This window comes from Danio rerio, chromosome 7, assembly GCF_052040795.2.
Source record: "Danio rerio strain M-AB ecotype USA chromosome 7, GRCz13ab, whole genome shotgun sequence".
Lineage (NCBI taxonomy): Eukaryota > Metazoa > Chordata > Actinopteri > Cypriniformes > Danionidae > Danio > Danio rerio.
The window spans coordinates 18,353,110-18,379,344 of record NC_141027.1 but is presented as its reverse complement, the minus strand read 5'-3'; the positions used below and the strand labels follow the sequence as shown (position 1 = coordinate 18,379,344).

Sequence of the window (26,235 nt, the reverse complement as noted above, 5' to 3'; positions counted from 1 at the left end):
GACGGAAAAATGAAGCCCATCGACTTCACTTACTGATCATTTGATGACAAACTGTCCAACCATTCTCACCCATTCCGCATGCTTCAGTATAAAAATAACATCACTCCATTACTTTGTGCAAAACAACTGGAATCCCTTAGCTTGAGGCTGAATGTGTTCCCTGTTGTTTTTTGCTGTTTGTTTAACCGCCAGCGATGCTTCAGGAGTCAGGATGCTTGCTGAGCCAGCAATATCCAGTCAATTGCTTCAGATCTCCTGCTCCGAGGGAACAACATCATCATCAAAACACATCAACACTTTAATGAGATATGAAATACTGGACTACCATAACTGCTGCTGATTGATTATTTTCTTGCAAGTCTGAAACGCATAACTTATCGAATGAAGTACACAAAAGGGAGGATGACAATTACATCGAGAGAAAATCTCCCCCGCAGAGATAGAATGTTGCTTATAAAACATCTCATTCTCCAGTCTGGTCCTGTCATAATATAAGAGGGAAGAGAAACCGAACATTGCCAGAACAAGCATCCCATCATCTATCCTGACTTTGCTGATCTTTCGGCAGCGCCTGACACTGCAAACCGCACAGTAAGATGATGACACTACAGCTTATGCAATTATATGGCTCACATCTTTCCTGCAGAATTGAATATGATAGAACCTGCTAGATATCATGAAAATTATTCAAGTTATCTGTGGACATCCAGCTGAAGCACCACAGGGATCAGTACTTGGAGCGCTTTTATTCTCGCTTTACACGAAATTAGTAGTTTCCACCTTTCATCACTAAATCTGTCATGCTTTTGCAAATGATTGTCAATTATCTCCGACTTTTCCATCATTTATGTCCACAATTTTTATCTATTATTTTACTCGCTGCCAATCTTTTTGGCCTGAATTAAAGGCGCAATATCTCACTGGCCATTTTATCACACATTACTATTACCGGGTTGGACCCCCTTTTGCCTTCAGAACTGCTTTAATCTTTCATGGCATAGATTCAACAAGATACTGGGAAATTTCTCAGAGATTTTGGTCCATATTGACGTGACAGCATCAAGCAGTTGCTGCAGATTTGTCAGCTGCACATACATGATGTGAATCTCCCGTTTCACCACATCCCAAAGGTGCTCTATAGGACTGAGTCTGGTGCCTGTGGAGTCCATTTGAGTACAGTGAACTCATTGTCATGTTCAAGAAACCAGTCTGAAATGATTTGCGCTTTATTACATGGCGTGTTATCTTGCTGGAACTAGCCATCAGAAGATGGGTACACTGTGGGCATAAAGGGATGGACATGGTCAGCATTACTCAAGTAGGCTGTGGCGTTGACACGATGCTCAATTGGTAATAATGTGTCCAAAGTGAAAACCGTTGATACAAGGCAGGATGGATACATGCTTCCATGTTGTTGATGTTAAATTCTGACCCTTCCATGCGAACGCCGCAGCAGAAATCAAGACTAATCAGACCAGTCAATCTAATTACTTTTGGTGTTAAAGGGCTATGAACCCCCTCTCCCCCTTTCCGATTAAGTCTACCTCAGATTTTTTACATAAAATGGCCAGCAGCGTTGCGAGCAGAGGGAGGAGTGGGCGTGGCCAGCAGAGCAGAGGAAAGAGAGGGAAGCAAACAACCGTGGTCAGTTAGCTCACAAAATGAGAAACAAACCGTGAGGAGACGCATCATTTTATAGTTTTCAAAGCTAAAATTCAAGGAAATAAACAGTAATTTAATGCACTGCATGCCACACATTATTCGTTATTTCATATACACATAACCACAATTTGTCATATCTTTATAAAGATAATCATGTTTATATAAACACTATAAATAAGAAGGACTTCGCTCCTTCTCATTCCCTGGGTCTGAATAGACAGTGGATAGCAATGCAGCAGGTCACTTACCTTGTTTATTCCAGCCATTAACCCTGCTGGTAATCTGGAGAGTTATAAACATATGGTGAACATGGCAGCATGACAATGTGTCTGAATGGTTACAAACTCAACAAATAAAATACAAAGTCCACCATTCTTCAATTCTCGTACAGCTCTCCTGACAAAAATCCTTGCTGCAAACCAACAGCTGTATCGGCCTTGACAGCATCACAGGGAAAAACATGCAACAACCCCTGTGATTCATGGAAACAAACACATACGACCCGTGCCATGCACGGACATGGTCTCACCCAGTCACTGGATCTCACAGCTTGGCAGGTCTGCCTTGCATTCGAAAAGCACATATTTTCATGAATAATTAAGAAGCAGGCTCTTCTCATAGGATACGAAAACTCTGCTATGAATAATAAAGGGAAACCGATGTGTCATCCCTCCACTAGCAGGTTTGCGCTATGTCACCAAATTTGATCTGTCCCAAAAAATGATTTTAAACCTGGAAGATAAAATTAGCTGACAAAAGCTCAAAAGGATCCTGTTTCATCCACAATTAAAGCTGTCAGGTGCTAACATTGTCTTAACTGGTGCTTAAACACACACAAATCTGTTAAAATCTAAAAATAAAAAATAAAAAAGTACTCCAGGGTGTCTTGAACCTGTAAAATGTGTTCTCAGAGGGCCACATGTTTTTGGAAAGAAACTTCATTTGTTTAATAGTGAAATGCAGGGGTGACTGTAAAACATGAACCCAGCTCATTTTGGCTAAAATAATATAAAAGATATATTTGAGCACTTAATCTTTGTTTCTAAATACACTGTAAAATGTATTTGACTATTTGACATTACTATAAAATATTGAATAAACCCATTGCCTTAAAATGATGTTAAGTCAACTTAACAAGTCTACAGTAAGTTACAATAGGTAATTCACTTTTTTCAGTAACGATTGGTCTATAAAATACTTGAAAGCCTGATTAAAAGTACAGATATCTTACTAGAAAATGACTGATTAAAGTTAAAGTCACTGTTTAGAATATTACTTGAGTAAACGTTTTAAGTAGCATCTGATATTTATTGTACTAATTATCAAAAGTTTTTTTTTTACTATTTAATGTACTTAAGTAATGAAAGTAAAAGTAAATGCTGTACAATAAAAGCTTAACCTTTTTTTTAAACTAATAGCCAACATAACGAAAAATTAATGAAACAACAGCCCATCAATAATAAAACGTGTTTTATCCACTGTTTGAGCAGCATGATTATGTTTAGTTTTAATTTTGTCTCATACATTTTGTTTTCTTTGAATTAAAAAGGCTAAATGTTTAAGTAAAGTAACAATAAAAAGATTCATATTTAAAAAAAAAAAAAAGATAAACTTTATCTCAACTGAATCTCAACTTAAAACCTAGATTTGCTTATTGAAGTTGGCTTAAAATGTACTCAGATGATCACAGTGCATAAAATCTGATGATATTATCACATGAAAACTCACAAAAACTAATAAAATGAGTCAAAACAGCACCAGCAATTCCATCTTTTTTGGTGTTTGTGTTCATATTTTAGCTGAAAAAGATCATAATTAATTTGGAGGTGAACCAATACCATTTTTTTGTTTGGTCTGCCTGTTTGTTGTCTACCAATTTTCAAATGGAAGCATTAACACTTTTTTTCCAAATGAACTGCACTAACAAAGCAATTGCACCCAACTTTTTAAATGAATTTCAATTAACAATTATTTAATGAAATTAATTGTTTCAACACTGCAAGCGAGGAATTTTGGTCACTATTTGCAGCACTCTGGTTAAAACATTCAGATTCCTCCTGCAACACAAAAGACTTTTTTCTTGCCAGGGAAGCTGCTCAGATTCTGGAACTGCAGCTCATTTCTGGCTGGACTCCCAGCACACACAATCAAACCTCTGCAGTTCTTCTGGAATGAAGCAGTCCAGCTGATATTCAGATTTCAAGTACTCTCTCAAGTCACAGCTCAGCTATATTTCCAATTCAACTGCCTATCTATCTCTACTAAGATAAAAGCCTTGCATACAGGGCAGTGTCTGGGTGTATCTAAGACTCTAACTTATGAAATAATATTTAAGTTACAAGAATATTGGGAAAGTGTGTTTCCCAGTGCTGGGTTGTGGCTGGAAGGGCATCCACATGCGTAAAACATATTCCAGAATATTTGGTGGTTTATTCCGCTGTGGCAACCCCTAATAAATAAAAGAACTACGTCGAAGGAAAATGAATGAATAAATGAATGTATGACTGTGTGTGTGAATGTGAGAGTGTATGGGTGTTTCCTAGTACTGGGTTGCAGCTGGAAGGGCTTTCACTGTAAAAAAAACATATACTGTGGCAACCCCTTATAAATAAAATAAAAAAACTTAGCTGAAGAAAAATTAATGGACGAATAAATAAGTGTTTGAGTGTGTGTGTGTGAATGTGAGAGTGTTTTACTGGATGTTTCCCAGTAAAACATATACCAGAATAGTTGGTGGTTCATTATGCTGTGGCAACCCCTGATAAATAAAGGGACTAAGCCGAAGGAAAACAAATGAAAGAATGAATGTATGAGTGTGTGTGTGTGTGTGAATGTGACAGAGTATGGGTGTTTCCCAATACTGGGTTGTGGCTGGAAGGGCATCCGCTGCGTAAAACATATTCCGGAATAGTGGTTGGTTCATTCTGCTGTGGCAAACCCTAATAAATAAAGGGACTAAGCCAAAGGAAACTGAATGAATGAATGAATGAATGAATGAATGAATGAATGAATGAATGAATGAGTTTGTGTGTGAAGTTGAGAGTGTTTTACTGGGACTTTCCCAGTAAAAATTATACCGGAACAGTTAGTGGTTCATTAAGCTGTGGCAATCCCTGATAAATAAAGGGACAAAGCCGCAAGAAAACGAATGAATAAATGTATGAGTGTGTGTGTGAATGTGAGAGTGTATGGGTGTTTCCCAGTACTTAGTTGCGGCTGGAAGGGCATCCTCTGCATAAAACATTTTCCGGAATAGTTGGTGGTTCATTCCACTGTGGCAACCCCTGATAAATTAAGGACTAAGCAGAAGGAAAATGAATGAAGGAATGTATGTATGAGTGTGTGTGTGTGTGTGAATGTGAGAGTGTATAGGTGTTTCCCAGTACTTAGTTGCGGCTGGAAGGGCATCCGCTGCATAAAACATTTTCCGGAATAGTTGGTGGTTCATTCTACTGTGGCAACCCCTGATAAACTAAGGACTAAGCAGAAGGAAAATGAATGAAGGAATGTATGTACTGTATGAGTGTGTGTGAATGTGAGAGTGTATGGGTGTTTTACAGTACTGGGTTGCGGCTGGATGGGCATCCGCTATGTAAAACATATGCTAGAGTAGTTGGTGGCTCATTCCACTGTGGCAACCCCTGATAAATAAGGTACTAAGCCGAAGGTATGGTTTTCTGACTGTATATAACGTTTCCATGCACCCAATGTGTTTAACAATACGATTAGGGTAATTTTTCAGTGCACCTTGGTTAACTATAAACTGATCCATTAGTATTCCAGCTGCGATGCAACCCTCACAGAAATGCTGTGTTTACATGCATCACGAATGAAGTGTTGATGTCAGATATTCATTACATTGTGGAGTGTGAAGATAAGTGATCAAGGCATCGACACAGAACAATGGAAACCTGTGCATGGTATCCTTTCTTGTCAACAACTGTGTCCTCACAATTTGTAGCACGGCCAGGCAAACATTCGCTCCGTCCAAAAACATCAGATGACTCAGATAAAACAAAACCTCTTATCCAGCAGTCTCAGATGTTGTGAACAAAAGATTGTGAACAAATGAGAGAGAGGAAAAGAGAGAAAGAGGTGCCTGAAAAGATCCATGTCGCACACGGAGGGTTGGTGACATAACACTTACATTATTAAAGGCCGAAGGACAAGTACTGGAATGTTATTCAGACTCAAAATAGGAGCCCTTAGAAAGATATAGCAGCAGTGCAAAGGTTCTGGAAAGAATTGTTTTCCGCTATATTCTTGACCTCACTTGCATTGTATTTAAACATGTGTACAGGCTGGTCTATTAATAGATAATGGTACATTTACGCTTCATCATGTTCCCAAGCATCATCTTGGCAAGCAATGATTGAACAACTTAATTATGAAAGATGTAAACAGCATTTAAAATGAATGATTTCTGATCTTAAGATAGAGTATATGTTCAGTGCACGGTAAAAATTGGTGTAAAAGGAGTTCACTGGAGATCAATTTTAATAAAACCAAGGAGATGATAATTAGTAGAACTAATCTAGTCCATAGTCAAGGGTTGAAACCTCTGATCCTTGAGGGATATGAAATAGAGAAAGTTGGATGTTTTAAATATTTAGGAACATTTATTGATAGTGGATTGACATTTGCTGGAAATGCAGAGTGCATTTAAAAAAGAAAAGAAAAGCAGAGATGAATAAATTGAAAACACAATGAATAATTTATTTATTACAGTATTTATTCATATTAGTTAACGTTTAATGAAAATACAGCTGTTCATTTATGTTAACTCATTGTAAATGTTGAACTACACTGCAAAACCCAAGAGTCAACTTTATCAAATGAAATGAGTAAAGTTAACTCAAAATGTACAGAAAGTTAATTCTACTCATTTGAAAAGAGTTTTGAACTCAGTGCTGAAGCTGATGAGTTGATGAAACACGTCATTACTTCAACTTAAATGGAGTAAGTAAGTTCACACTACTCATATAGATTTGTTTTTCAACTGAATGGTTTGCAGCAATCGGTTTCCTCAAACAGTTTGAGTTGCCTTAGCTTATTGAGTTTTATAGTACTCAGTTGGTTTGGGCTCTCTTAATTTATTGGGTTTTACTGTGCTCAAATTGCTTCGTTTAATCAAAGTACTTATTACGATTAGTTTTTGAACCTAAATGGTTTGTTGCAATCAGTTTCCCTAAATGGTTTGAGTTACCTCAACTTTTTGGGTTTGACAGTGTATGACTAATAAATGCTGTACAAGAGTTGTTCATTTTAAGTTTATGTCAGTAAATGCATTAACTATTGAAACCGTATTGTAAAGTGTGATCAATGCCACAAATATACTTATGACTGTTTTTGCGGCAGGGTCCCAAACAGTTTAAAATTGTCAAGTACTGCACCTAGATCAACTGTTCTTGATAGTGAAAAGTGTTTTAAAAAACATACCTTTCAGATACTTTTTGCTTTAGCATGCAATCTACGTTAAAACGTGCATTTTACAATTTATTTTGCAATTATAAACCTTAGATGTAATGTTTTGTCATGTTAGACTTTTAATGACTGAACACACAGGTACAGTAGTTAAAGGTTAAAAGGTCTAAGCTATTTTGAAAAACAAAACAGTTGGTTAAGTTAAAGGCATTGTGTTGTGTATTTACTTCCACAGCTCATCTTAACCCCAAAGAGTATAATTATTTCAAACAGGATATAAAAATGTTTTTCAATTCTGCCTGACATTTTACAGAAAACACTATAGAAAAGCTGTCAAAGAGGCTGTTTCCTATAGGCTTCAATTTAACACAGTAAACAATCATTTCAGGTAAATGACGTGCATGCCTAAAATACAGGAAAAACCTACACTTACTAAAAAAGCTCCCACAGAATTGCTCACATTTTTCACATTTCTTGCGATGTGAAATCCTGCAAATCATTTAGTATGACTCATACCTGAGGCAATGTGAGTAATCAAAACCTTAAGGCAGTGATCTGTGAGCTTCATGAGCTTCACCTCTCAGCATGTCGCTTCAGGTAAAGTCAGCCTGAATCCTATTCCCTCAAAAATAAAAAAAATAATACAATTCTTTTAACTCAACTTAATTGACTTGTGGATGGTGGTTGCACACATTGGAAATGAGCTTTTATTAAACCCAACTGTAAATTCTACTCAAACACATTGTCAAGAGGAAACATAACTGGAATTGGGTAAACCAAACTAAATTAGACATGTCTAACTCAACTAAAATCTTCATGAGGGAGGTCGAGTTGCTCGGCTTCTCTCTCACCACAACCCCTGCGAGCATCCAAGAGTCTGGGCTCACATGAAGAGGCGTGAACAGCATTTCAGAGACCACTTGGATTCCTTTATGGACCACTAGTTGCCTGTAAGCCACAGATTGAGAGCCACAGATGCATAGATTAAGGCCTCATTTACACTAGTACGTTTTAGTTTTAAAACGCCATTTCAGAACGAAAATGACCGTTTCACCTAGAGTTTCTGAAAAGATCTCCATCCCCACTATACTGCTGAAAACACACATCACATGACCACACAAACACACACACTCCGGCATGCGCTGCAGAATACAGTATGCACACATCTGAGCTCAAGGCAGTCTGCAGGTGCTTTGAGCACACCTCCCCAGGTGAGAGCAGCGCATATCGGACAGTTCATCAAAGATCTACCACTGAATGTCATCTCACTATAGTTGTTAAAAGTGATATTTAAATCATCTTGTCTCTATCTACCAACTCTTTGGTCTTTTAAGCCTATTATTGTTCTCAGGTAAAGTGTTTTGAGTACAAAGATAAGTTAAATAATAATTTATGTAACCACGTATGCTGATTCTGCTCATTTGAATGATTTCCTATGTTGTATAAACTTATTGAACGCTATGCTTTTATAACGGCATTTATTGATTGTTTAAATTGATATTTAGCAAAAGAGAGGGTATGTTCTTCAATGAAAATGAAAGGAGGCATTTATGTTATAGGCTCCATTTTTTTATAAATATGCATACAGTGAAGACAACGGTCATATAAATATGCAGCTACACAACGCCTCAACATTTTTGGTGTCTGTTAAGTTGTTAATATTAAAATGAAAATCATTTACTACAATACTCTATTCATCATGTTTTGTCCTGAAAATAACATTTCTTAAGAAGCTGCTAACATGGAATTAAACCAGATTTTGGTATAAAAAAACATATAAATAGAACAAAACAAAATAAAATCTGAAAGAGAATATTATGTTTAATAGCAATGCAATGACTACAGAAATGTATTTTAGACTTTTATATAAAAGCTTTTTGCTTTTTTTCTTTTTTTTTGGATGAATTTAAGACTTTATATAAAAGTTTTTTTTTGTTGTTGTCCCTCATGTGAAAGCATTTGAGAGTTTCCTTGGCTGAGTTTTGGATCATTGTTCTGCTGAAAAGTCCACTGGTTTCATCTTCATCATTATGCTAATGTAGTTGTTGGACTGAAACAGCTTATATTTTTTTTTACAACGAGGAAGGGCAGAGGGTTGCTAAAGAGCTACTGAGAGATTTCAGCTGCTGTCTGGGCTTTCACTGCCTTTCTACATCTCACTTTCTTCATGTGTTCAACATTTCTTCCCTGTGTCATTTCATTTTATTACACACATTTTCATTTGTAAACTAATCAGATTTGTTTTCTTTTCATATGTGCATTTATTTGTTTGTTACCAACATCTGATGAAAATTTCAAGTCAACAGCACCTTTAGAATTTTTTTCTGAGAAAACTGGTGACATGTTGAATACTAATTTCCTCCACTATAGATAGGTGACGCAAACATATTTGATTGGAAATCATAGAAACAGATAAGTTGTTTTGTGGTAATTATTAAGTACTATGCAAATAACTACACAAAATAATAATTTGTTTGTCGAAAATATGTTCCTGTAAATACCACTAGTGTAAAATGAAACAAAATTTGCTGCCGTAATACTGACCGGTCGTAATTTATTTTACCTCAAAATTACCATCAAAGGTATGTTGAAGTACATTTTTGAGGTTTCATTAAAATGTAGACTGAGAACCTATTTCAGCGAGCCTGTGTTGCATAAATTAGATTTAAACAGCACTAGGGAAATATTTTTAAAAAAGAATGACAATTTCACATATATAATATATAAATATACACATTGTAAAATATATAATGAAAAAAAGTCAAGACTAAATATATTTTTATGTTGCTTATTTCAATGTTAATCAGGTTTAACTACATTTTAAGGTTATAGAAAGTTTAACTTAATAGTTTAGTCCAGGGGTGTCCAAACTCTGGAGAGCCGGTGTCCTGCAGAATTTAGCTCCAACTTGCCTCAACACGCCTTCAAAGATATTTCTAGAAAGCCTAGTAAGAGCTTGATAAGCTAGCCCAGGTGTGTCTGATTGGGGTTGGAACTTAACTTTGCAGGACACCGGCCCTCCAGGACCAAGTTTGGACATGCCTGGTTTAGTCAGTTTGATTAATGCGAGTTAAGATGACTAGAAAAGTTCATTTGATTCAACTAAAAAATGTAAGGCAAGATTTTTTTTACAAGGTAATTTCTATAATATTTTACGGTTAAACTTGAGTTTTGTCATTGATTGTGTTTGCCATTATTATTTTTTAATGTTTTACTATAAATATTCAGTTTATTCCAAAAAATGTTACAGTACTTTTAATCTCACAAAGCTGCAATTGTCTCCACACTTGAGAAGTTTGCATGTCCAGTCCTAGGGGTGTAAAACATTTTAAAAGGACCGAGAATACAACACTAGCTCATTCTCCTTGCAAATAAATGACCTCCTGCTGCCAACCAAACAAACTAACAAGCTGGTCCTTTCCTGCACATTGCACGAGTTTAGGCTGGAGAAAGAGCCTGTATGTCTGTAAGCACGTCCTGCAGTGTAGAAGGGAGACAGAGAAACTGGATTTGGTGGGAGTGCTTGTTTCACTCTGTCTTTCGGTATGCAGCAGACCTCCCATGTAGCCTTGAGTTTCTGGCTGTGGTTCAGTATTGTACTCGATGTAGTGATGCTCTCTAAAGAGTTCACGGAATAGATTCTTTCTGCTCGCTTGCTCTGTGTAATTAAATCAGATGAGATAACGCGTTTGTTTTTGGATTTTGAAGAAAAGTCATTCTAAACAGGACCAGATTTGTTTGTTTTTGTGACTGGTAACTATAGCAGATAAATAGCTCCAGTAAGAATCAGTGCAACAGTATCTAACTATAATAGTGTTAATATGAATCTCTTTAATTGTAGTTTATTTACATTCATGTTTAAAAAAGTTTGTGATATTATCTAGTTTATAAACACATAATTGTTTTTTTGTGTGTGTTTTTTTAAGATATCTAGAAGAGAAATGACTTAAGTGTTTTCTGAAAAATAAATGAGTTTAGCTTAAAATAAGACAAACAAAAAAAGTCTGCCTGAGAGATCATTAAATAATTTAGTCAAAATGAGAATTAATTTTCTCACTCAGTTGGCAAATACTTTTCCTTGATTTCAATTATATTATTTTTCTGTAAAAATAATAAATAATTTTGCATCTCTAACAATTAGATCTTTATTCTAGCAGTAGTTTGACATTTAGAAAATGAACATTATTTGTGGAAAACCAGTTACAATTTAAATAACATTCATTAAAATGTATAGACTTTGGGCTCTATCTAATGATAGCCGTAAAGTCTAAAGTGCATGGCACAAATGCAATAAGAGCATGTCTGAATCTACTTTTTGCTATTTTAAGTACGGTGAAGTATGCTCTGCACCCTGACCCATGGTCTAACAGGGTTGAGCTTATTCTCTTAAAGAGAGATGGGTGTGTTTTGAGCATAACGTGGATTAAACTAATCAGAGTCTCCTCTCACATTGCCTTTAAGGGCATACTCACACTAGGTACAGTTGCCTTGAACTGTGCCAAATCATGGTTCAATCTCCATTCTCCCCTGACAACCTGCACTTACACTGCATTTTGCCTTCCAAACCTGAACATGCTTACGTCATCAATGATCCGACTGCTTAGTTTAACAGGAAGACAAGCGCCCTCACTCAGCACAGTGGAGATTTAGTTATACTGTTTTAGTCAATTTCGATGCAGTGACACAGTTAAATATTTCGAGGAACAGATCCACAACTGGATTGACGCTCATAAATGATCATAAAAGCCTGCATGCTGCACGTATTAGGAGGTTTGCTGAATGTGTAGCTGACGTGTAGGGGATTGTGTCTTTAATAAACTAGGACAGTTTGCAGTAATTGAAAAGAAAGAATTATTAATAAATCCATATGAAACAGTCCCTTAAAAGTGCTGTTGCATCTTCAATTTTGAGAGAAGTCTGGATGCAGACATAAAGGCTGCATCCAGATCTTATTATCCGTTTTGGGCTCAGGCGTGTTTTGCACTCACACTACAAGCGTACCGCACCAAAGCCCAACCGAACCATGCTTTGGCACACCTTTTCCAACCAGGCACGGGTCGACCAACTGAACTATGCCTGGGCCCGATTTGGAGAACTCACACTTGTCAAATACGCTGGGAAACAAGCCTGGGCATGGTTTGGATAGCATAGTTTGAGTGTACCCTCAATTCCTCAATGCAGAAACACGCCAACAATGCGCCTTAACACACCTCCTTTTTAGACCAGCACACCCATGAGTCCACAAAATGATACAAATGCATTAGCTATTTAAACAATGTGGAGCAAAACATGAAAATTACTGTTGCGCTGGTCTGAAAAAAAGCAACAAATTGTGCCATACATGTCTTGTTAGGGCTCTTTAACAGTGGTTTGTTCTGTTGCAAATCAGGAAAGAATTTGTTTGGTAACACTAAATCATTCATTAGTTAATGGTAGTGTATTTACTATAATATTACCTAAGCATGAATGATGTTGTGAAGCATTTATTAATAATAGTTTAACATAAATTAATGCATTGCTAAAATGCAAAGTTGTGCTTGTTAACATTAGTTATTGCACTGTGAGTTAACTATCGTTATTTAACTTAAATGCAACATTTACTTACATTAACGAAGATGAATAAATACAATAATAAATGCATTACTAATTGTTTGTTGTAATGCGTTACTAATTATTTATTAAAGCAGTTTATAATTTCAACCTATATTTTATTATTAAAAACTGCTAAAATAAACAATATTTTCACCAGAAGAAAAAAAAATGGAAGTACAGCGAAAATGTCCTCGCGACACTAAAATCTCTTTGGAAATATTTGAAAAAGAATAAAAAGTAAATAAATCAGAGGAGGGGTAATACTTTAGATTAAAACTAACAAACACAAATGGATAATTGCATATTTATTAATTCACATAAAAAAATAAATATATATATATATATATATATATATATATATATATATATATATATATATATATATAATTTATATATTTTAATATAATATATATATATTTTTTAATAAAGACATAAACTATATCTCATCTTTAAAATATATCTTATATATATATATATATATATATATATATATATATATATATATATATAGATAGATAGATAGATAGATAGATAGATAGATAGATAGATAGATAGATAGATAGATAGATAGATAGATAGATAGATAGATAGATAGATAGATAGATAGATAGATAGATAGATAGATAGATAGATAGATATAGATATAGATATATAAAATATATCTCATAGTTTACAGTATGTTAACTTAATATTTAACAGTGTTAAAAAATGAGACTTTATTGTAAAGTGGTATAAATGCAACTGGGAGTCATCACAGTTAAGGTTAAATTATTTTGTGTAAGCTATTTTGAAACAATGATCATTGTTAAAAAATGTGCGCAGAAATTTCACAAAAAAAGGTGATGTGACCTGCCGCAGTGTTTGACTTGATTCAATAATTTTTAAGAATTTGAAAAATTCATGGACAAAATTTGAGTTTGCTTCAGATAGTTTGAGTGCTGACATATTTATAAACTAAGGAGTACGTTGCCAGATATTTAATGAACATTTGGACTGTGGTGAAAACCACACAATTTTTCAGACATGTAAGTACGTGGACGATCAAGTCTGGGTTGAAAAATAAATAAAACAGTGCAAGAAATCACACAGATCTCAGCATTCAGCCCAGGCAACAGCACAGGAGGCGAGATGCTCGCAACATTGAGTAACACAGTCTTGAGCAGGATTAATGAGATTCTAATGAGGACACGCATATGCATGTCTGGGTGGGTCTGAACTGTGACTCATCTGGTGCTCCTGGTAATAAAGACGATGTCATTGGTCAAACAGATACCAAAAGTGTAACATAACCAGTGATGACTACGCTGTCTGTGAGCAGAGGTATAATTAATTGAATCAAACTGTGTGCTCACTGGCTACAGGGGGTCAATTCATGACACAGACGAAACCAGCGAGAAAAGCAAACAACACACTTGAAGCCGCTGAGAGCATGCAGAGGAAAATTCATCTTCAAGCAGGCAATAGCACTGTGCAGAGTCTGTTTGTTGACACACTCTCAGAAATAAAGGTACAAAATCTGTCACTAGGGTGGTACCTTTTCAAAAGGTACATGTTTGTTTCTAACAGGTCCTTAAATGTACATATTAATACCTAAAAATTGCCAATGTGTACCTTAAGGTAAATTAAAAGTATCAATGTAATTACTATTACTATCATTTAAGTTTTTACTATTTTATCAGTTACTATCAGTCCATCACAAAAACTGCAGAAGTATTGGAACCCGCATGGACCCAAGATTCTCATAAAAATCAGTCTAGTTTAGTGAAGGAAAAATCATGGTTTAGGTTTAAATTCAGTATGGGGGCGTGCAAGAGATCTGCAGAGTGGATGGCAACATTAACAGCCATTCAAGCCATTTATGCTGCTCATTACATTACAAACCACAGGAGAGGGCAAATTCTTCAGTAGGATACCGCTCCTTCTTATACTTCAGCCTCCACATCAAAGTTCCTGAAAGCAAAGGTCAAGGTGGTTTAGGGTTGGCCAGTCCAGTCATCAGACATGAACATTATAGAGCATGTTTGGGGTAAGATGAAGGAGAAGGAGAAGGCATTAAAGATGAATTCAAAGAATCTTGATGAACTCTAGGGAGTCCTGCAGAAACTTTCTTTGCCATTCCAAATGACTTTATTAATAAGTTATTTGAGTATCGCAGAGATGTATGGATGCAGTCCTCCAAGCTCATGAGTGTCATACACAATATTAATTATTTTTCCACTCCACCATGACTTTATATTCCATACTGTACATTATTTCTGTTAAGTGATGAGACTTTTGTTTAAGCAAAGTCAGACATTCCTGTCCTAATTAAATAATTAAAAAAGCCATTTCTGATACCAAATGATCAACTAGAAGTCAAGTTATTACTTGCTGTTCCTAAAACTTGGATAGGCGACAAGACTTTTGTCAGGTAGTTTAGTGTGCTGCTATGCTAATTTTAAATCAGGCAATTATACAAAAAAACTCAATTATAAAAAAATTTGTTGAAAAGCCCCATTTAAGATCATGTGACTGAAGCCCATGACATGCAACTGTTGCCTTTAAGTGTGACATTTCCGTTTATTGCAAATGCCCAACAAGTTATAGATAAAAATATAACACTATATAAAAATAAGTGTCAAAAAAAATGAAGACGAATAGCTCTCATGCTATTTGTATATTATTAATGATGCGTTGTTTTTCTTAATTTTTGCTGTCATATCAGTAAAAAATAGTACCAACAAATAAAATAAAAAACACTGAAAGAATTAAAAAAGTTAGTGACACCTTATATTTTCTCAAACATTAGACTTCAAAAATGTTCTTCTTTTTTATTTAATAATTTTTTTAATTTAACTACATATAAACTGCAGGACCTGTAGAAATGGACAATACTACTTATATTACTATTTTAAAAAATGTAGAATTAAAGTCATTTAAACGCTGAAGAAACACAAAAAACTAAAAAATTGTGTGTTAAGTAGCTTTAAACAATCTTTTTTTTTTTTTTTTGGTCTTTTTCATAGTTTTCCTTTGTCCAGTTCCAGACAGTCAGAACTTCAATCAACCAACTACATGTCAAATGCTTTTCCATCACCATCTGGTCCAGCTCATCCATTAAGTGGGAGGAAAATATATCAAGATGAAAATAACTGTACATTTTTAACTCATTAAAAATATAAACATTTTAAACAAAACCACATATCCAACCCATCCTGTCCGTTTCCTGTCATCTTTCAACTACTGAATGCAGAGTCAAGACATATGGATATTGCTCAGAACTGAGCTTTTACTTGAACACATTCACTACAGAATGAAATAAAGTAATCAAACAATAAAGAGACGGACGGACGGACGGACAGACAGACAAACAGACAGATAGATAGGTAAAATTAACGGACGGACAGACGGATGGTCGGATGGATGGACAGAGTGACAGAGGGGTAGATGGATAGATATATGGGAGGGTGGGTGGCGTATGCGGATGGATGAATAGATAGATGGGTGGGCAGATGAATAAATGAACGGATAGTTCGGAGGGATGGATGCATGGATGGAAGGATGGATCTATGGATGAACGGATGGATGGATGGATGGATGGATGGATGGATGGATGGATGGAGAGATGGACAGACAAAGCAACGAACAGGCAGACGGATGGATGGGTAAGTGGTATGTGTGGAAGGATGGATAGATGGACGAGTGGGTGGGTGGGTGGGTGGTTGAGTGGCTGAGTGGATGGATGGATGGATGGATGGATGGATGGATGGATGAACAGAGGAAGGGACAGACAAATGGATGGTTGGGTTAGTGGTATGTGTGGATGGACGGACAGAGTGGCAGATGAGCAGATGGATGTATGGGTGAGTTGGATGTAATGATGGATGGATAGATGGATGGACTGAAGCATGGATGGATGGATGGATCGACCGACAGAGACTGAGGGATGGACAGGCAAATGGATGGATGGATGGATGGATGGTTGGATGAATGGATGGATGGATGGATGGATAGGCAAGTGGGTAGATGGATCAATGGTTGAGGGATGGATGGATGGATGGATGGATGGATGGATGGATGGAAAAGACAGACAGACAACTATAGAATAATAGACAAATGATTGACAGACAGACGATGATAGAACAATAGACAGAAAGAATCTCTGACAGAATGATAGACAGAGAACAACTGATAAAACACTTGCAGACAGTTAGAGATGTACAGATAAAGTTGACTTGTTTGACTATTCCATTCAGTATCAATTTCACAGCTGAATCTGCGCTCCACATGTGCGACGGCTCATATGTGTGATGTGTCCATCCTCAACACTTAAACTGAAAACATGAGGCTTTAATGACGTGCAGCTAGCGAACACTGTAAACACGGTTTTAAATTGCAGCTTCATCTGAACCTGCACTCAGTTTAAACAGGTTTGACTGACATTAAAAGCTCTTGTTTTGTGGCAGTAATGAACTAATAACTGCCTGTTAGCACATGGAGGGAAAGTTGCGATGGAATGAAATGAAATAGATAGATGGATGGACGGATGAATACAAAACACAAATGATTAGGTTACATTGAGAAATTTTTCGAAGAACAACAATTATTCCTACTGGGATTCAGTCCGACTGTTCTATTCAAATGGAGTGTCAGTGATGCATTATTCATCTGCAATTATGCTTCATTTTTCTAGCAGACTATAGTTATCAGTAGTAATTTGCACTGTATCCGGGCAGCGCACTGCTCTACATGCACATGCTAAAAAGATGTGCTGTTAAATCTTCATGATAATCATTGATGCTCATGTGTTATAAAAGACTGCAGCATATGTTTAGAAATGATCTAAAAACACATTCAAAATATTATACATCATAATTAGTAATTTAGATACATTGGGCTTCCTGACTGGTAAAGTAATTTTTTTTTAATATATCAGATTATGATGGCTCAGTGGTATTCAATGTCGCCTCACAACACTAAGGTCGCTGGTTTGCATCTTCTCCCCATATTCATGTGAGTTTCCTCTGGGTTGGCAATTCATTCCGCTGTGGCGATCCCTGATAAATAGGACTAAGCCAAAGGAAAATAAATGAATGAATGAAGAGCAGATTACTCTCCAGCACTGGTGTGTATTCTGCTTGAACTAAGATGAAGTATTTATAAGTATTTATGTGTTATGCTAGGTTCTGAAATGAGAAATAAAAATGGCCTAATATTAAATGGAAAGATGTATATACAACATGGCAATTTAGCGTTTGAAATAAAATAATGAAATGAAATGAAATAAAATAAAAAGAAATAAAATTGTGATGAGTGGTTTTTCTGCATGATCTGGATTTAACATTTGCAAGGAAAGAAATAAGAAAGAGTGGTAAAGTTAATATAAAATTCTGCTAGGTCTGAAATTCAGCATTAGAAATGAAAAAAAGGCCCAATGTTCAAAACATTCAGTGTTTAAATAAAAAATAATAAAAAAATCAAATGGAAAACTAAAAATTAAATTAAATTAAATTAAATTAAATTAAATTAAATTAAATGTTACTAATTCTATGGGGTTTTGAAAAAAAAAAGGAATTTTAAAAAAAGTGTCAAATAAAATTTATATAATACGCTACTATGGTGTTCTGCTTGGTTCTAAAATTAGACAGTTTAAAAATGGCCCAAAATTTAAGAGAGAAATCTATACATAACATAAATAGAATAGAATAGAATAGAATAGAATAGAATAGAATAGAATAGAATAGAATAGAATAGAATAGAATAGAATTGAATTGATTGGAACGGAAGGAAATGGAATAGAGTAGGATAGTATAAAGTTAAATAAAATGTGATAAATATAATTAGCATCTATGGTAGTGGCGTTATAAAGGCCAGCAGAGAGCACTCAACCTGCAGTCTGTGTGAGTCCTAATGCCCCAGTATAGTGAAGGGGACACTATATTGTCAGTGTGAGCCGTCTTTTGGACGAGATGTTAAACCAAGGTCCTGACTCTCTGTGGTCATAAAAAACCGATGCCATTTTTTGTAAAGAGCAGGGGTGTAACCCCGGTGTCCTGGCCAAATTCCCTCCGTCGGTCTTAATCATCATGGCCTCCCAATCATCCCTATCCACCAAATTGGCTCTATCACTGTCTCTCCACTCCACCAATAGCTGGTGTGTCATGAGCGCGCTGATAATGCTGTCTTGTGGCTGCCATCGCATCATCTGCACATGCGGATGCTGCACACTAATGGTGGTGTTGAGACCCCCCCCTCCCCATGATTGTAAAGCACTTTGTGTGTATGTGCATAAACAATAAATGCGCTATATAAAGACACATTACATTGACATAGTGTTCTGCTTGGTCTGAAATTTTGCATTTTTGATAAGTTAAAAGGAACAAATCTGTAAGGCAAGAAAATTCAATAAAATAAATCTCAAATTAAAGAATACACACACACACACACACACACACACACACACACACTGGATATCCAGTACTTTATATATTGCTGAAGAATGTTATATTTTGGTTATCATTATAATTAGTAGCCTTATTACAACACAATATTAGATGGTGTTTATTAAAAGCTTTGTTTTTTTAACGCAATTACAATAAAACACATTTAATTGTAAGAAGACTGTGTTTGTGTGTGTGTCTGTGTGTGTGTGTGTGTGCATAGAAGTCGTCCTGCATCTCCTCTAAGCTGAATGTGTGTAATGGATTGGCTCTGGTTGGAGGGATAAAGGCTCCGCGGTGGGAGGAAATGCTTGAACTGTAATTTTGTGGTTCTGCCACACACTCTCATGTAAGACGCGGTACTTCAAGTCACTCTGAGTGTCCAATAATACCGCAAGATCACAGCTCTTAACCACACCATTACCACCGCTGCCATGGCTTTAATGATCCCAGATGAACACCATTTCATTTCATTAAATTCATTTCTCCAAAAACGGACATGTACATGGCTCGCTCCATTTTTACTTCACATTTGGTGCAGGATGAAAGGGGTTCATTCCATTTCTGGGGGATTTTGAAATTAGATGCATGGTAATATTGATTGATTCTGGTGGTTTTATGTGTGTAATAAAGGTCATTTATTACAGACTGTTTGTATCTTAAAAGATGTTTTTGAGTAAAATCATTTAGTTCTGATAAAAAAGCTGTTTAATGCCAGTTTTTTTAAGTGTCTTATTTAAACACACAGAAATAAAAGAGGACTCGATTCAACAAAGTTAAAATAGGCTGACAATGGGCAAAACACAATTAAAACTACTGTCATTTACTTTCTATTATTATTTTCTGATATTTTAAGTTTTATACAATCATGAGGCAGCAGACTTCACTGTAGTCACTGGTCAAGTTACTGGAATGATTTTAACTGATGTAATATGAATATTTTACATAAAAAAGTGGTACTCTTAGATGTAAATACATTTTGAAAAACATAAAAAATAATCAGAATAAATACATAAATTGATAGCTTTATGTGATATTTGTATAAAAGAAATAGGATCACAACTAAGACATTTGTGCTCAAAAGTGTCTACATTTGAAAATGAAAGGTTATACAATATGAAGGATGCTTGAAAAAAGATTAGAAATAACATTAAAAACTAAACCTTTTAAATCATATACTGTTGAAGTCAGAATTATTAGCCCCCTTGAAATATTACCCCCCCTGTTTATTTTTTGCCCAATTTCTGTTTAACAGAGAGATTATTTTTTATTTATTTTTATTTATTTATTTTTAATGGTTTTAATAACTCATTTCTAATAACTGATTTATTTTATCTTTGCCATGATGACAGTAAATAATATTTCACTAGACATTTTTCAAAACATTTCTATACAGCTTAAAGGGACATTTAAAAGCTTAGCTAAGTTAATTAGGCTAACTAGGCAGGATAGGGAAAATAAATTCAAAGGGGGTTTAATAATTCTGACTGCAACTATATATAGTTTAAAAACTGAAGCAAACAACAAAAACAATCTAAAACACAATTTAAAAATGCTGCCTTGCCAACTAATTTAAATAGATGTTAAATATATCTATTACACATATTTTAATACAAAAAAAAAAAGAATAAAGTGACAAACCAACATAAACTGTTTCAAATGTAATTCTTTAAAGAGTTAAATTAGTAACACATTTTTCTAAAAATATGAAAACTGGATTTGGGGGTTACATTTAATTATAGATTGATTCTGGTGGATTTAGGTGTGTATTCAAGGTTATTTAGTTTGTTCCTAAAATATCTTTGAAAACCTTTTTGAGTAAAATCATTTTGTTTAATTTTTTTTTAAAGTTCAATCATAAGCCACCAGTAGAAAAATAAATACACTAAACAACAACAGAAACGCTGCCTTGCCAACAATTAAAATAAATGTTAAATATATCACTATTACACATATTTTAATACAAAAAAGAATAAAAGAGACAAACGCAATTCAATTCTTATATCTTTAAAGTATTAAAATTAGCAATACATTTAAAGTACTAAAATTCAAGAAATTATGCTTAATAATAAATAAATTATGAATCTTTCATAAAATGAAATAAAATAGAAGTGGTGGTTATAAAAAACAAAAAGCAAAGCAAAACAATGATTAAATAATCTTTTTTTTTGTGAAAAAAAATGAAGTGAATAACACATTTTTTATAGTAAAAACAGCTAATAAAATGTCAAATGTACAACAAATGACTCAAACTAATACAAATTAATAAAAGTATTTGTATAGTATTATTAGTATTAACCCAGTTTCAAAGCAAAAAAAAAAAAATCCTTAAATCCAGATTAAAATGTAAATCCAATCAGTTTCAACTGAAATACACTTGAGTCATGTTAGAAAATACCAGTGCCTTTGCTTTGTGTCAAAATGGTCACCAGTGATATTCTTTCCTAAGGTACAATTAGAATTAAATATTTCAATATTTCTTAAATGTGGTAATTGTGTAATTTAGTAAACCTATTGCCTTAAAAGCAGCTAGTTGTCTTTACTTAAAAAGTGAAAGTGGTAAAGTGGTACTTTTTTTGGTAAAGCCAACTAATTGCTTTTTACAGTGTATGACCTATTCCATGAAACCAGGGGTCCATGCTTCATACCTTGCTTAAATGATCTAAGATAAATTGGCAAATACTAAATCTTTTGATCTTGATAACTGATCTCTGGCTAATTTGGTTCTAAAAACAAGTTCCTGATTAAATTGTCTGGATAAACTGATTTCATGCATAAACTGACCCCTATTTGTTGTGGACTGCAGGCTTTACATGTGTCAAGAATATTAAGCAATTTATTTAGTTTTACATTTAGAGCTGATTTTCTTTATTATAGTAGCCTAGGTTTCTTAATCGGCATCATAACTGGCTGTTTAAGTTAATTCTGCAATTAAGTTAAGTTAATTCTCTTTCGATGTTGATAAAGATGTCTGCAACTTTTGTGAAGCATCAAATCATCGTCATATTATCTGTCAAAACATGCACATGACTGCATGAATTATTATTCCTTCTTTTAACAAACAAACAAAAAAAGCAGTCGAATATTATGCATGTCTATTATCATAGACAAACTGCACTAAAGCTGGATCGGTATGTCACAAAATGCCAAAACACATTTTTTGAGATGTTGACAGTCATATACGTCCCCCACGCTGCTAAAACCACAAATAGGACACATATATTTCACTAAAAGGTGCAAATTGGTTGTTTTTGCATTATTTCGAGCAAATTCATTCTTCCGGTGTGAAAAGAAATTTCGAAGCTACGTCACAGCGATGAGATCCTTGTGTGAATTTCAACGTGGAGAGTGAATGCAACTTCATTAATATGCATGATAGCTTCGAAGACTGTTTTTACCCGTTACAGTGTTCAGACGGCAGAGAGATGCAACGTTATGTTGCCAACTGTAATTAAAACAGGTGGAAGAAGAAGAATTGTTTGGAGACATGGGTCGTCAGTGTTGTGTTTATAAATGTGCTACAACAAAGGTTTTGTTTTCAATTCCTCGCGATGGGAGTGCAGCTGGACTCAAGTGTGGATTACAGTGGTCTACTAACATGCATCAAAAATTTGTTTGTAAAGAACTATTTTTAACGAGAGCTTTTCGCATCTGGAAATGTTGAAATCCGGATTTGTAGCTGGTCTTCTTTTAAAAAAGATGCGGTTCCTGTTGTTGATTGTCCTGTCTCTACAGATTTGGTAAGTGTGTGATGAGTGTTCTTTTGTTATGTTTATTCAGAGGCAAAGTTAGTTTGTATCGTCAGCATCAGTTCTCAGTTTTTAAAGACATACCTTAGTCAAAATGATTTAGTAACTAAGTTTACAGTACATTAATATCACTAATATTTAATAATTTAAAAATGTACAGTAATTTTAAATTTACAAATGAATAATTTGGCAAATAATTTGATTTCTGATGTCCATGTAAACATAGTCACTGTCTTTCTCTTCTGCGTCTATGTGTGTTGTTTTGATTTCAGTTTGTGCTCGAACCAAAAACTCCCATTTTTAAGCAAACCCTTCCCTCTTACCCTCCCTCAACACTCCCACCTAAACAAATCTGGACTCACCCACTTTCTTGACTTTTTTCCAAACTAGACGTGTGAAAACACCCTGCTGAGACAGATGATTTCATGGACCTTTAAAGTAGTACACTATTGTATGTAAAAAGTCCATATTAATAAATGTTACTGCGGCTACGGGACAGCTTTTGTACTTTTATTTTGGAGTGCAGATTGCATAGATTTTATTTATTTATTTTAACTATTTCATTATTTTCCCAAGCGTATATAACCTATAGGTTACTACTGTAGATGAAGAAAATATCAGCATTTGGGCCATACTTTCAACGTTACCTTTGCTTAAATAATTCAATCTAATCCTGTTTATTTGAAGTAAGCCTGCTCCTGAGCAGGTTTGAGCTACCAGAACTATTGCTATGACAACAACTCTCAGATGCGTTTTGAAGAACGAAATGATCCTGGATTAATTGAGTAATCCACATACGAAGAACGGACCCCAGGCCTTAAATTATAAATACTAATCTAAGCAAAGAAACATTATGTACATTTGTAAAAATCCAATGAAAAATATTACGGCAAAAGAACATAACAAAATAATAATAAAAATAAACAACTGAAAAGAATCTTATTACCTAAAAACTGTGTTTGTGCTTTGTCTAAATCCCCAGCCATAAGCATCAGCACCAATGTTAATCTTAGCAATAATCATAAATTTAAAGACACAGACATGTAATGTACACAACTATAAACACACAGCTGAATACTCTGAATGTAATTATCTTTGTTCTGGAGGGTAAACTTATGAGTGGGCTTCACTGCAGGGGCTTCTGGGAGAATAGCCAGCACTGATTTTGGTCTCCAGATTGGGAGTGTTTACCAGGCTGTCCCAAGAGGAGGCCGCTTGACTGGTTCCTCTCATCCCCTCCGGCCAATCTCCTCTCAGTAATGCTTACAATCTGGACAGGACCACCACCGCCATCATTTGATTCCTACACTCTTTTCTGTGGGACAGTGTTTTCCCTGCATTGCGTTTGTGGAGCCGCGTTTCCTACTTGATAAGGGTCACTCTGGGGGACGTTCTGTTTAAGAATTGACCGCTTTCGGGGCACAGAGCGCTTCTATACTCAGACGTGTACATATGGAAACTGTTAGGCTAAACAACATCATGCAGAGAAAAGAAAGTGGTGAGAATGAGAATGGCCAGTGTGTACTTAATGCTACTCCAGATGACTTTAATTCATTGAAATGCATTTTAGTATTTCTTTCACACTGATGTGAGAATTGAGATGTTTTAATGTCTGGTCAAATGCTCAAACGTCTGTGGGTAACAAAGAAAAACCAGCAGAAAGGGGTAAAACTGCGTCTCAATAAAATAAAATAAAATAAAATAAAATAAAATAAAATAAAATAAAATAAAATAAAATAAAATAAAATAAAATAAAATAAAATAAAATAAAATAAAATAAAATAAAATAAAATAAAATGCAGTTTGTTTTAAAAGACATTTTCAATAATTTTTAAACATTTGGCATCAGCAATCCATTCAAAACTACTATTATTTGTACAGAATACTTTGTAAAAAGTATTTTATATAATTTTTCGAATTATTCTTTAAATAAATTAGTTAATAATGTCCAAAGCACCAATCAGATGGTACATTTATGTGATGACACTATCCATGTAGACTTATTACTAAGTATTTTACAATATTTAAAAAATACAAAAATACAAGACACTAAAGTATTTTTATGCAAAATATTAAGCCATTTCCATCAATCCCATCAAATGCAAATTACAAAACACTATTTTGTATTTAAAATACGTATTTGAAATACATGTATCATAAATACTGCCCATCCCTGCAACTATGTTCATTTACCATGTTTCGAATCTGCAGACATATCATGGTATATTTATGGTTTAGAAGAGGCACATTAGGAAATACTTTCAGTGACACAACTAGTCATTGATTGATGAGGATGTTTTCTGAATATCTGGGTATTTTTCAACTGCTTCAGACCAGAGTAATCAGTTTGGCGTGAAAAAAAAGAACCAAACTGGCAGAAAAAGCTACACTGTATAATTTGTTTCCTGTGGTCTGCACCAAATGAACCAAACCAGGAGTGTGAAAGCAGCCTTAATTCACCCAAAACTGAAAATTCTATCATTTACTTACCAAATAAGATCATTTGAAAAATTTTGGGAAAAAAACGTAACAATTGACTTGCATAGTATTTGTTTTGTTTCTACTATGGAGGTCAATGGTTATAGGTTTCAAAATAATTTATTGCAGGTTCAAAATAAGAAAGAATCCACTTGAGTGTCAGTAAATAACGAGTCATTTTCCATTTTTGGATGAATTATCATTTTAATGATTCTTTTTTTTAGTCTTCTCTTGACTAGTTTAGATAAACCCCGTGTAAATTAATGCCTCAGTTTGCTATTCTTAGCTATCAGGAGTGTCGCCTCCTCTTCTTCTGCTGCTGTATCTCACCTGCTTCAAGCTTTGAAATATTATGTGTTCAGAGATGCTCCACTGCACTCCTCAACTGTAACGACTGGATATTTAAAATACTCATGCCTTTTTATCAGCTGAAGCCTCGTCTGACCCAAACAAAATCCAAGCATTCCCTGTAAAATTCCATTAGGTCATTTGCTTAGCAAGTATACTCAGACCAGCCTGTCTGGCACCAACAACCATTCCACGTTGACTGTCAGATAAATTCTTTCCAATTCTGGTGCTTGGTTTTAACTTTAGCAGATATACTTCAGGTTGTGTCACAATTATAAACTCACACAACAAGAGAAGGAAGAGGCTGGAACCGGCGAATGTTCAAAATGTTGGTAACACTTTTGTTTATAGGTCACAATTCACATAATTAACAAACTATTAAGTAAAACTACTAGCTCTAAAAATCCTAATTAGCTGCTTATTAATAGTTAGTAAGGTAGTAGTTGGGTTTACATTTTAGGTAGGATTAGGGATGCAGAATAAGATCATACTTTACAACTACTAAAGAACAGTTAAAATCCCAATAACATGCATGTACTGTAATAAGCCAGTAGTTTATTGGA

General features: G+C 34.8%; 1 protein-coding gene across 1 annotated transcript in view; it reads left to right on the top strand.

The window, feature by feature from the left end:
* Window positions 1-1,578: 1,578 nt before the first annotated feature.
* Window positions 1,579-26,235, top strand: part of peli3 (pellino E3 ubiquitin protein ligase family member 3) — a 179,692-nt gene continuing 155,035 nt past the window's right edge. The window contains exon 1 of the mRNA XM_087260742.1: window positions 1,579-2,556. The gene's annotated coding sequence lies outside the window, so the exon portion shown is untranslated. The remainder of the gene's footprint in view (window positions 2,557-26,235) is intronic.